The following is a 12,665-nucleotide window of genomic DNA, read 5'->3' as shown; positions in this document are numbered from 1 at the left end:
TTATGGATTTGGCGCTGGCTATTTTTTAATGTTAAATATTTTTTTGATACAGTTTTGAAACCGTGTCCAAAGTTGATTAACGGAAGACACTACATCCTTTTTTGACGCGGTCTAGTGAGCATTTGACACGGTTTTGGAAACCGTAGCTAAAAACAAAAGTAGCTTTTGCATCAACATCTTTTGACGCGGTCAAAATCCGCGTCTAAAAATCATTTTTCTACTAACGAACATACTTTATTTATTTTTATCATTTGACAAATCACATGTGATACAAAGATTCAAAAGCTAGTTTAAGATAAAAAACAATAATAAATGATTTTATGGTGTAAACGTTTTTTAAATAACGTATTAAAAAGTTATAAGCGTGTAAAAATAATAGAGAAATTTACATATAACTTAGTATATGAAAGAAAGAAAGATAACCTTTTATTTTTCAACCTTGCCCTTCCCCTTTAGTCGTCCCTCAAACAAGACACTCAATGATGTGTAGTTAATTAAACTTCTTAGGAAAATACAACTCTTTGTTATATCCTAATCCGTGTCTAAAAAATTTTATTCGTAATAATTATGAAAGATAATATATTAGTAAATGATACATGACCACATTAGCAGAATCAAACCAAACCCCACATGCACATATAGAGTTATTTTCTTGGTCCATCTATAATGGACTTTTGCGTTTACTTTTTAGAGCTGAATCAAAATGTATTTATTTTATTATTGTAAAAGCGTTTATGATACTTTAATGGAGGAAAGAAGTTTGCTGAAGACCAAGTTGACTTTTGGCTTCCTTCTTGTAGTTTATGGATCAATAACGTGTACCTTTGCCGCGAACACCATATCTATAAACCAAACCGTCAGATATAATGAAACCATCGTTTCGCAGCGAGAAACCTTCGAACTTGGTTTCTTTAGCCCCGGTAACTCCAAGAACCTCTATGTAGGAATTTGGTACAAGAAAATACCAAACCGAACTGTTGTGTGGGTAGCCAACCGAAACACACCACTCACAGATACTTCAAGCGAACTTACCCTCACCCTTCAAGGAAATTTAATTCTCCGAAACACCACCACTGGCGATGCCATATGGTCGTCTGGGAACTCATCAGCCACGTTCGTGAAGAATCCGATTGGTCAGCTTCTGGATACAGGCAACTTTATAATTCACGAGGAAGGTGAGGACATCAATCAAGAAGATCCCATATGGCAAAGTTTCGATTCTCTACCACACACTCTACTTCCTGGAATGAATTTGGGCTGGAATTTGGTTACTGGGAAAGATAGGCATTTAACGTCATGGAAATCCGAGGACGATCCTGCTTTGGGTGAGTTTTCTTATGGGATTGATATCAGAGGTTATCCTCAATCCACCATAACGGAAGGACAAGGAATAAAATTCCGTGGAGGTCCATGGAATGGACTCAGGTATTCCGGGAGTCCTAATCTAAGACCGACTTGGTTTTACAATTTCACCTTTGTTCTTAACCAGAGAGAAATATACTACCAGTATAATCTTGTAGATCCTTCGGTTTTTACTAGGCTGGTGTTACAACCAAGTGGTTGCTTAGAGCGCTTGTTATGGATTAATAGCAAAAAAGAATGGACCGTTTATTTGTCCAGATTAACCGATCGATGTGATCAATACGCAATGTGTGGGCCATTCGGGAGCTGCAACATTAACAAGTCACCAAATTGTGAATGTTTGGAGGGTTTTGAACCTACATCTCCTGACCAGTGGAAAGTTACAGATTGGTCACAAGGGTGTCGACATAAAATCCCTTTGGATTGTAACCCTGGGGAAGGATTCAACAAATATACAAATTTGAAGTTACCCGACACTCGGAAGTCATGGTATGACCAGACCATGACCCTTTCACAGTGTGAGAAGATGTGTAAAAGTAATTGTTCGTGTACTGCTTATACAAGTTCGAATATATCAGGGACGGGGAGTGGTTGCCTACTATGGTTCGGTGGCCTAAATGATATCAGGACGTTCGTTGGAAATGGGGACTCTCTTTATATACGATTGTCTGCTTCTGAGTTAGGTAATTCAAAAACAATTGTTTTCAGTGGCGAAGCTTGGGCTTAGTCACGGGGTGACCGAAGTCACAAACTCAAAAATTTTCGGGTCGGCGATTCGGTTCTTGTCGGCGATTCGGGTCGGGTTGGTGATTCCGGTCGGATCAAACAATATAACATCTATATATCTAATTTTTCTTCATGTACTCAAACAATTGTTCTTAAAATAAAAAAACAAAATAATTTTTAACCAAAAAAGACTTAAAATACTCATGATAATGTGTAAGGAAGGGTGAGTAAGGATAAGCAAATTCAGTATTGGTACCGGTACCGAAATTGGTACATATTTGATACCGTCGGTACCGAATAGGTACCAAAGTTTTGAGTTTCGGCACCGGTATATCTCAAATTTTACCTTCAATACCGGTATCGAACCGAATATTTTGGTTTCGGTACCAGTATCCAAATGGTACCGATCTCATCCCTATGGCTGAATACCTAGAAGAAGAATTGCAAAGACCTAAAATATTTATAAAAGCAAATCTTTTACTATTCGACTACTATTTTGTAACTTTTGTTTATAAATACTACGAGATTTTAGAAATAAAAACAAACGATGGGGTATTATATTTATATAAAAAATCAGTGGTGACCAGTAGCATTTTGGAAAAATACATTGGGTGTGACCGCACTTAATACCTATAAGAATTTTCAAGAAAAATCGCGAAATTTACCATACTAACGGAGAAAACGGCAGTGGCCGGGGCCACCCCCGGTCCCCATAGAGCTTCGCCCTTGATTGTTTTATTTTCATTACTGACTTTATGTTTCTCTGCCTTGATTTCAGCTTAAGACGTGTAATGTTTTGTCTTGACAGAAAACAAGAAAAGCTCAAGTGCAGGGAAAAGTGTACGAGTTATTGTCCCGGTAGCATTCCTAGTTTTGGTAATACTAGTTTTAATATGCTTATTTTATTGTAGAAGGAAGAAGCAACGACAACAAGGTATGAACATTAAAACTGTGTACTTTTTTACTTTAGAATGGGTGGTGTAACTTATTATACATGAAAATGAAAATAGTAAAAAATCGTGCAAAACGTATTTTGAATCTAAAAGAATTATTTAAATAATAAAATTCTTCTATTCATATGTGTGATAATAATTTATAATAAACAGTATTGATGTTCGAATAAAAGTGTTTCTAATCAAATAACCCCACAATGTCTTTTCTGACACGTACAATAGAAATTAACTATAGCTTGCCCCTTATATAAAAGAGTGGCTATCCATTTCACAGGGATACCAGGAAACGTGTTTGGAAATGATCTTAAAAATAAAAGTGAAGATCATGAAGATCTAGAGCTACCGCTATTTGGCTTGTCTATAATACTTCAAGCTACAAACAACTTTTCAGTGAACAACAAACTTGGAGAGGGCGGCTTTGGACCCGTCTACAAGGTATTCTATGATTCCATTGCCTTCTATGTAATACATATGGTACTATTCAAGTATTTAGAGCCATTTCCAAAAATCTTTAAAAATTCCGGGGCCTAGGGCAAGACAAAAAGTGGCCCGCCAAAATATAAACTCGTATATAATTTATATAATTGTGATAACAATAAACAAAATAAATGTATTGTAGTAAAATTATTTAATTAATATAAATATTTAAACGAATCATAAACCTCTCCTAGCATTATTGGAAGCAAATGTCACGATCAACCTTTTGCAATTCATTCTCTCTAATATATTGTTCTTAATAACAATAATAATTTAAACATGCTAATGGTAAAATAATGATTTCAATTGGCTATAGGGTTAGCATGGCCACCTAAGACAATTCGCATATAGCTAAATAAGTAATCAACGATAAAAAACGATTAAGATATGAATTTAATAACTTCATTTATAAGGATATATATATATATATATTCTCTAAGCAGTAGGAGAGCTAAATTGACCACTTTAAGTATCTGATTACTTTATTATTTTATAAAGTTTGGATTTCTAAGAACTTTATTTGGTATGCGTGTGTTTGAGGCTAGATACGGGGGCTGGAGTTTTGGGATTCTAATTAGAAATTTTTATGTATATAGCTTGCCATTTTGTTAAAAAAAAGATTATTAAAATTGTGAAGGTGGAATCAAACTTGCGAAAAATAGGAACAAACACATTAAACACAAAGCACGCAGCAGGCTTTTCCTCCACTTGTATATACATAAATTCATATAATATAATTTTTTAAAAAGTTTTGGGCCCATTGGATAGCTGGGCCTTGGGCCGTGGCCCACTGACCCCTCCCTTGGGTTGCCCTTGCAAGTTGTATGTATTATCATAACATGTTTAAAACATTTTAAAATAAGTTAATTAAAGAAAATAACTATTATTTGAAGAAAAGTCACATGTAAATCTTTAAAGATGCATATAAGACCTTTTCTTGCCTTACCATAAAAAGTCATGCTTCAGGGTGTGCTCGAAGACGGCCAGGTAATAGCAGTGAAGCGGCTAGCAAAAACATCCACTCAAGGACTTCACGAGTTCAAGAATGAAGTCATCTCAATATCTAAACTACAACATCGGAATCTGGTCATACTCTTGGGCTGCTGCATAGAGGGAGCCGAAAAGATGCTAATTTAAGAATACATGCCAAACAAAGGCCTAGATTCCCTTATATTTGTAAATGAAACAATCCAAAAAAATACTTAGTAAAGTGTCTAATCAATACAAATGTGAACTAAAGTATAAACTACATATACACAGATAAAACTCATAGGGAACTTCTTGACTGGCCTAGCCGTTACCAGATTATCAATGGAATTGCTCGTGGACTTGTTTATCTTCACCATGATTCTCGGCTCAAAATCATACATAGAGATCTCAAAGTCAGCAATATTTTGCTTGACATAGATATGAATCCAAAGATATCAGATTTTGGCATGGCTAGAATTTTTGGAGGAAATGATACAGAGGCAAACACAAACAGAGTGGTTGGAACATAGTAAGATTTGTCACCTTTGTTATGTTCAAACTTATATGGTAAATCATTGGCAATAACTTCAATTCCTTATAGTGGCTACATGGCGCCAGAGTATGCAGGAGATGGTATCTTTTCTATAAAATCAGACGTATATAGCTTCGGCGTGATTGTGCTGGAACTTGTGTGTGGGGAGAAAAACAGAGGGTTCATCCACAACAAACATTGCAACAATCTTGTTGGATATGTAAGTTTTCCCATGCTAATTTTTAATGTACGAATTGTATAAAACCTTTGTTCTCACTACCTGACAAAAACGATGGTTGGACTAAGAACCTATAGGTTAAGAATATTTGACCATTCTTCATTTGAGCCGACAAGTACTTATTGGTCGGACTGGTGAATCTATTGAACTGGACCGGGCGTTGAGCTGAATTTCCATTTTTTCTCTAAAAAATTCATTTTGAGAGTCAATTTTTAGTTGAGACGCTATTTTGTTTATTTAATTCTTCATGTTGTGTTAAAGATGCAAGTTCACATCATTGTGTAAGGTATTTTCAAATTTAGTTTTGTACGATACATATATATATACATAGAATTGGAATCGTGAGAGAACAATTTGAAAATTAAAAACTTTAAAAATCATTTTTTATCATAAAAAAAGCCCTACAAGAAAAAATAAAAAAAAAATTTGTAAAGCCAAAAAATGCAAAAACAAAAAAGTAAAAACAAAAAAAAATAACAAAATGTTTATCTAGCATCTCAGTTTCAAAAACAAATTCGTTTAGCTAAATTGTACATATGCTTATAGTACTTTTTTTCAATTTTAAACACGTATGTATACACATGTTATCATTTTATTCACATATGTACATTACAGGGCCGGCTCCGAGAACGGTAAAAAAATTTTTGGCCGAAGTGCAAATTTTTTTTTTTGCCCGTAATGAAAAGGGGTCTCTTTTTGGGTTTAACCAATTTAATTTCTAAATGAGCCTTAATTTTTTGGGCCTTATAATTTGGTTGTGTAAAACATTTTTTTGTATAAAAATATGGTTAAAATGTCTCAAGTGAGGTTAGAACCCACAATCATTTAGTTGAAAGTCATACCCCTTTACCACTATACCAAGCTAGTGGTTGTGTAATTAAGTTTAACCATTATATATATACATATTGTTTTTCATAAAAATATATATATGATTTTTTTAAAAACAATTCCGGGCCTATTGGGGTGTCGGGTCAGGGTCCGCCGACCACCTGGCCCTCCGTTATAGTCGGCCTGGTACATTACATATGTAAATATTATGTAACTTAATATTAAATGATAATGTAAAACACATATACACTTAAAGAGTTATTTTCTTTTCTTTTTTAAATTGAGATGCTAGATAAATGTTTTGATATTTTTACTTTTACAAATTTTTTGTTTTATAATTTTTTTATTTTTTTGATATTTTTAAGGTATTTTAGTGGTACAAATGTTTCTTGAATTTCTCAATTCAAAAGGTTCCTTTAGGATCCTAACCTAGGATTAGGATCATGTGAGAGCCATTTTGAAATTGTAAACTTTGAGAACCATTTGAACCACAAAAAAATATTATTTTAAGAAAAATAAAAAATTATAAAAAAAACGCGAAAATGAAAAAAAGAACCAAAAATTTTTATTTTTCACCCCGGTTTCATAAATCAATAAATAAATTAATTAAAAAAATCGGTTTAGCAAAATTATACATATTTGTATGATACTTATTTTTTAATTTTATACATGATATTCTTTATATACATATGTACAATTAAGATAAATGATAACGTACATAAATCGAGATTAAATAAAAATATACATATGTGTATAATTAGGGTTTTTTTAATATGAAATCGGGATGAAAATAAAATTTTTTGGTTTTTTACTTTCTAATTTTTTTTGAAACTTTTTTCGTTTTATAAATTTTTTTATATTTTCTTAAAAGTTTGTTTTTGTGATACGAAATAGTATTCAAAGTAGTTTTAAAAAGTTCTCTTGTGATCCCCACCATATATACATACTAAGTTTTATCCCCCGTATTACGTGGGTTGTTTTCATTTTTCGTTTATAATATTATATATTTTTTTGAATTTTAGTTTTATTTATTATAAGGAAATTAATAATATACTTTGGGTTTGATGATCAAAATGATTTACAAATAAATGAGATGTTATAATCCGTTTTAATGTTAACTGGGTTTGGTGAGACCCATGTCCCGCTTACTTTTTTTATTATAAAATTTTTTCTTAATATAAATAATATTATTTTAAAAAAATGGATATTAATTTTATTATATTCTTATTTTATAGAATTTTCATATTAAATATTTGGTGAAATTAATTTTTAATTTAATGAGATGTTATAACCCGTTAGGGTTATTTGGGTTTGGTGAGACTCATACCCGTGAATTCGGGTTAAAAGAATGAAAAACCTTTATTTATAAATAAAATAATCTAGTAGCTCGAGAGAATATAGGAAGCAACCAGAGAGTTTTTAAAAGTTTCGCTTATATATATTTAAGATATATATATATGTGTGTGTGTGTGTGTGTGTAGGTTAGGATCATGTGAGAACTATTTTGAAGTTGAAAACTTTGTGAACCATTTTACATAAAAAACCCAAAAATAAAAAAACCATAAAACAAAAAAAAAACGCAATAAAAAGTAAAAAAAATCAAAATTCTTATTTATCATCCCAGTTTCATAAAAAAAGGTCTCAGTTTAGCTAAATTATACATATATGTATAATATGTACATTGGGTGAGGTTAGAATAAAAAGTGAGTTATTTGTAAGAAGTGTGAGAAGTAATATCAGGTGTTCGATCTGATCATCTGATGGTGGATATTGTTAGTGTGTTTTTTGTTCGGTGTGTTTTATTTTTTTAAGGGTAAAAACCACTTCTTACACTTCTTAAGATATTTTTACTTCTTATTTTAACCTTGCTATATGTACATATATGTATATACACGTTTTTTATACACATATGTACAATTTAAAGTAAATGATAATGTACATATGTGTACATTACGTAACTAGAGATTAAATGAAATTATACATATGTGTGTAATACGAAGTTTTTTTTATTAAACCAAAATGAAATATAAGAATTTTGGTTTTTTTACCTTTTAAAATTTTTTGTTTTTTTGTTGACAGAATTACAAATTTTGTCCTTTAAAATAAGACGAATTACGGTTCGTGTCCTTTTCTAAGTTTCCTTGCAGGCGGTGTACTTTAAACTTTTTTTTCCTACAAGTTTTGTCCTTTACGCTAACTGGGTTAGAAAAAGTCAGTTAAGTATGACATGTGCCAGACATGTGATGGGCATAATTGTAATTTTAATATATCCCTCCTTTCTCTCTTCTTTCTCTCTAAGCCACCACCATCACCATAAATTCCGGCCACCATAAATTCCGGCCACCTCGTTGCAGATTCCATTCAACCCACCACCACCACCTCCTCTCCATCTCACAAACCGCCACCACACTTTCCGTTCACAAACGCAAACGATCCCTATCACCCGAACCCGACCCATCCTTTTCCAAAACCCGTATTCGAAAACCCAATTCACCTAACCCACCCACTGACCAAGATCAGTCGCACCCAATCAAGCGACTTAACAACAGTTGGTTAACTTCAATGGCTGGTGCAGCCCCATCTCTGCTTATCCTCCACCCCCGGTTCGCCCGACTCGCCACCACTCTCTGCCCATTCACCTTAATCCACCACTAGCTCACCTATAGTCAACGCCACTTCTCTTCATTTACTCCTCATCATTTCAATGCCGCCGATATTACTCCTCCCGCCGGACGAACCAATTCAGTCACCTCACCGCTTGTCGATTACGCCCAAAAGATAGACGTCAATCCTCCCAAAGGCACCCGTGATTTCCCGCAGGAAGAAATGCGACTCCGCAATTGTCTTTTTAACCATTTCAGAGAGGTTAGGGTTTACAATCAATAATAATATTATTATACGGAAGTTTATTACTTTATAACTTAGTTTGTTAATTGTTAGGTTTCGGAATTGTTTGGATTTGAAGAGGTGGATTATCCAGTGTTTGGATTTGAATGGCTGGAGGTGGTTATGTATGGCGGTGGTCGGAGGTCACCTGAGAAAGAAGAACAGAGGGGGAGAGGAGAGAAGATGAAAAGAAGAAAAAACGTTATTAATATAAAAGAAGAGAGAGAAAGGGTTTTACATCGAGGTTTCTTATTTTAATATAAGTGGGACCCATCATCATCCCAACCCCATTCTGATCCCTCTCCCTCCCTCCCTCTTTCTTCCGGCCACAAATCAAATTCGTCTCACACCTCTAAAATAGTTGAAACATACCAAATGAAATCCCGATTATGATGAAGAAATCATAATTCGTCTCCCTCTTTCTCATTTTATTCTATTCTCACACCAAATGAAATCCCGATTATGATGAAGAAATCAAGGATGCTAAGTCGAAGCTTTTTGGGTAATAAAAAAAATGCATAAGCTCAAATCGATTACAATTTCATTCTCAACAGTGTTTCTCTTCCCCCCTTCCTGCAAATCTTCGTTCGTTTTTTCGGCCGTTGGCCTCCGACAAACACCGACAAAGTGAGCTCCAAGGATTTTGACTGACTTTTGACACCGGGGGTTCGATCCATGGGTTCCAACAATGATGGCGAGTTTCCGGTCACCCCTCTATAAGTGCGTTTCAAACCCACCAATTGCATTTTTTGAGGATTCAGATCTCAAATCGTTTAACTGTGAAGTAATAACACCATCGGTGGTGGCCGGCAAGTTTTAGTGTTGGTGATGCGTAGATGGCTAGCGAGTTTGCAGTAGATGGCTGGCGGTTGGTTGCAGCAGTGGTGGTGGGCAGCCTTCTAGGTATATATTTAGATATATACATATAATCGCATATATTATATAATAATAAATAAAGTAAAGGTATTTGTTTAAAAGGATATAGACGAAAAGACCAATATGCCCTCACATGCTATGCACATGTTGTCATTTAACTGACTTTTTCTAACCCAGTTAGCGTAAAGGACAAAACTTGTAGGAAAAAAAAGTTTAAAGTACACCGCCTGCAAGGAAACTTAGAGAAAGACACGAACCGTAATTCGTCTTATTTTAAAGGACAAAATTTGTAATTCTGTCTTTTTTGTTTTATAATTTTTAGAGGTTTTTTTAGTAGTCCAAAATGGTTATCAAAGTTCTCAATTTGCATATAGTTCTCTTAGGATTCTTACCCTATATGTATATGTATGTATATATATATATAGAGAGAGAGAGAGACAGATAGTTGATTTCTTTTGGTTATCACTTTAAGTTTTAAGAACTCTAAAGAACTTAAAGTAACAACTTTTTTTTAATTTATTTTACATATATGTAATATACGTAGGTTACATTTACGTAGAAAAATTACAACATTTTTACGCACCGTGTTGACTTTTTACATATGTTTAACATACGTTTATATTAGTGTAATCTCTGTACATCTTTATTCTTTCTCCTCATTAATTAAATGTGTGGTTAAGAATGAAGTTCTTAAAGTTATTAAAACTCAACAAGTTCTTAAATTATCCCTCCTCTACACACACACACACACACACATATAGGGTGAGAATCATAAGATAACTTTTGTAATTAAGAATTTTGAGATCCATTTTGATTCACAAAAAACCCATTAAAAAATTATAAAAAAAAAAGTTTAAAAAAGTAAAAAAACCAAAAAAATTTATTTTTAATCTTGGTTTCACAAAAAAAAAGTTATACACATATGCATAATTTTATTTAATCTCAATTTACATAATGTATACATATGTACAATATCATTTATCTTAATTATACGTATGTGTATAAAGAATATCTTGTATAAAATTCAAAAAATATGTATTATACATAAATGTATAGTTTTGCTAAACCGATAATTTTTTTATTTAATTATAAAATCAGGATGAAAAATAAAATTTTTTGATTTTTTTTTACTTTTTTTACTTTTTTTATTTTCACGTTTTTTGTTTTATTAATTAAAAAAAAACAGAATATTTTGTGGTCTAAAATGGTTTCAAAGTTTTCAATTTCAAAATAGTTCTCAGTCATCCATATATATATATATATATATGTATATATATATATAGGGTAAGGATTTTAAGAGAACCATTTGCAAATTGAGAACTTTGAAAATCATTTTAGACCACTTAAAAAGCCTAAAAAAATTATAAAACAAAAAAAAACAAAAATTTTATACAAGTAAAAAATCCAAAATTCTTATATTTCATTTCGCTTTCAAAAAAAACTTCGTATTATACACATATGTATAATTTCGTTTAATCTCTATTTACGTAATGCAAACATATGTACATTATCATTTACCTTAAATTGTACATATGTGTATATAAAAAAAACGTGTAGCTAAACCGAGACGCTTTTGTTTATGAAACCGGGATGATAAATAAGAATTTTTGTTTTTTTTACTTTTTGTATTTTTGCGTTTTTTTTATTTTATGACTTTTTTTATTTTTGGGTTTTTTGTGGTCCAAAATGGTTTTCAAAATTCTCAATTTTAAATAGTTCTTATATGATCTAATCCTATATATATATATATATATATATATATATATATATATATATATATATATATATTGTGTGTGTAACATTTTTTTAATGCTGGAAATCATCCGGTTTTATATCCTGTCTAGTGAGCCAGTTAGTGATTGGTTCACTATGGATTCAGCTTCTATAAATATCGGTGACGATGAACTTTGAAGATAGCAACTTCTTTTTTTTTTCTTGGGTTTGAGTCAATGAAGTGTGCCATTTTGAAACAATAAAATATTTATTCTTAACAGGCATGGGGACTTCATAACAAAAACCGATCTTTGCAATTAGTTGCCAAGTGCCTAGGTGAATCAATCAGCGTGTCACAAGTTCTACGAACAATCCATATTGGCCTATTGTGTGTTCAACGTCACCCAGAAGATAGACCGAGTATGACTTCTGTGATTTTGATGTTAGGGAGTGATGGTCCGTTACCTTCACCCAAAGAACCAGGTTTTTATGTTGGAAAAACAAAACAAGATACTACTGAATCAAGTACATACGAAACAAGTTCAAACAATGAACTAAGCATTTCAATGTTGAAAGGTAGATAAAGTGAAAGAGGCATATATTGAAAGAGACAACTTCCGGGCAAAATAAGCTTGTTAAGCACTTCGTATTCATCGAATATTGTTGTGTATAAGTGAACTTTTATTAATCTCGCTACTTGATATTATCATTTTTATAGGCGGAATCAACAAAAACAAGGTATTTCTCTGCTTAAGAATAACTGAATTTAAATATTATTGTATAAATAATTGAATTTCCCTAAATCATATATTATAATATTGATTCTATTCAATCAACCCCAACGCTTATAGAGAAAACACAAAACCCAATAATAGACGCCAACTAAAATTGATTCTATCAAAACCCAATAATATTGATTCTATTTCTCAGCCTACCTTGTCAATTATATGTACATGCAGTGTTACTGTAATTTGTTAGTGAACTAAAATGATTTCATTAATTAACAAATTGTACAAGAACCTATATATTCAACTGAAAATGTCAACAAACTAACTTAACCAACTAACTGACTTTGATAAATGCATTACGTCTTTACTCCGAACAT

General features: G+C 32.3%; 1 pseudogene across 1 annotated transcript; it reads left to right on the top strand.

The window, feature by feature from the left end:
• Positions 1–703: 703 nt before the first annotated feature.
• On the top strand, positions 704–12,272 carry LOC143537266 (G-type lectin S-receptor-like serine/threonine-protein kinase At4g27290; annotated as a pseudogene). The gene is made up of 7 exons (XR_013136019.1): positions 704–2,045; positions 2,897–3,022; positions 3,316–3,476; positions 4,485–4,694; positions 4,778–5,016; positions 5,089–5,239; positions 11,842–12,272. The product of XR_013136019.1 is annotated as a G-type lectin S-receptor-like serine/threonine-protein kinase At4g27290 (transcript).
• The last annotated feature ends 393 nt before the right edge of the window (positions 12,273–12,665 follow it).

This window comes from Bidens hawaiensis, unplaced genomic scaffold, assembly GCF_021521415.1.
Source record: "Bidens hawaiensis isolate Kalapana, Puna unplaced genomic scaffold, B.hawaiensis_p1.1 tig00011152_1, whole genome shotgun sequence".
In the NCBI taxonomy this organism is placed as follows: Eukaryota; Viridiplantae; Streptophyta; class Magnoliopsida; order Asterales; family Asteraceae; genus Bidens; species Bidens hawaiensis.
This window is presented reverse-complemented; position numbering and strand designations above follow the sequence as displayed.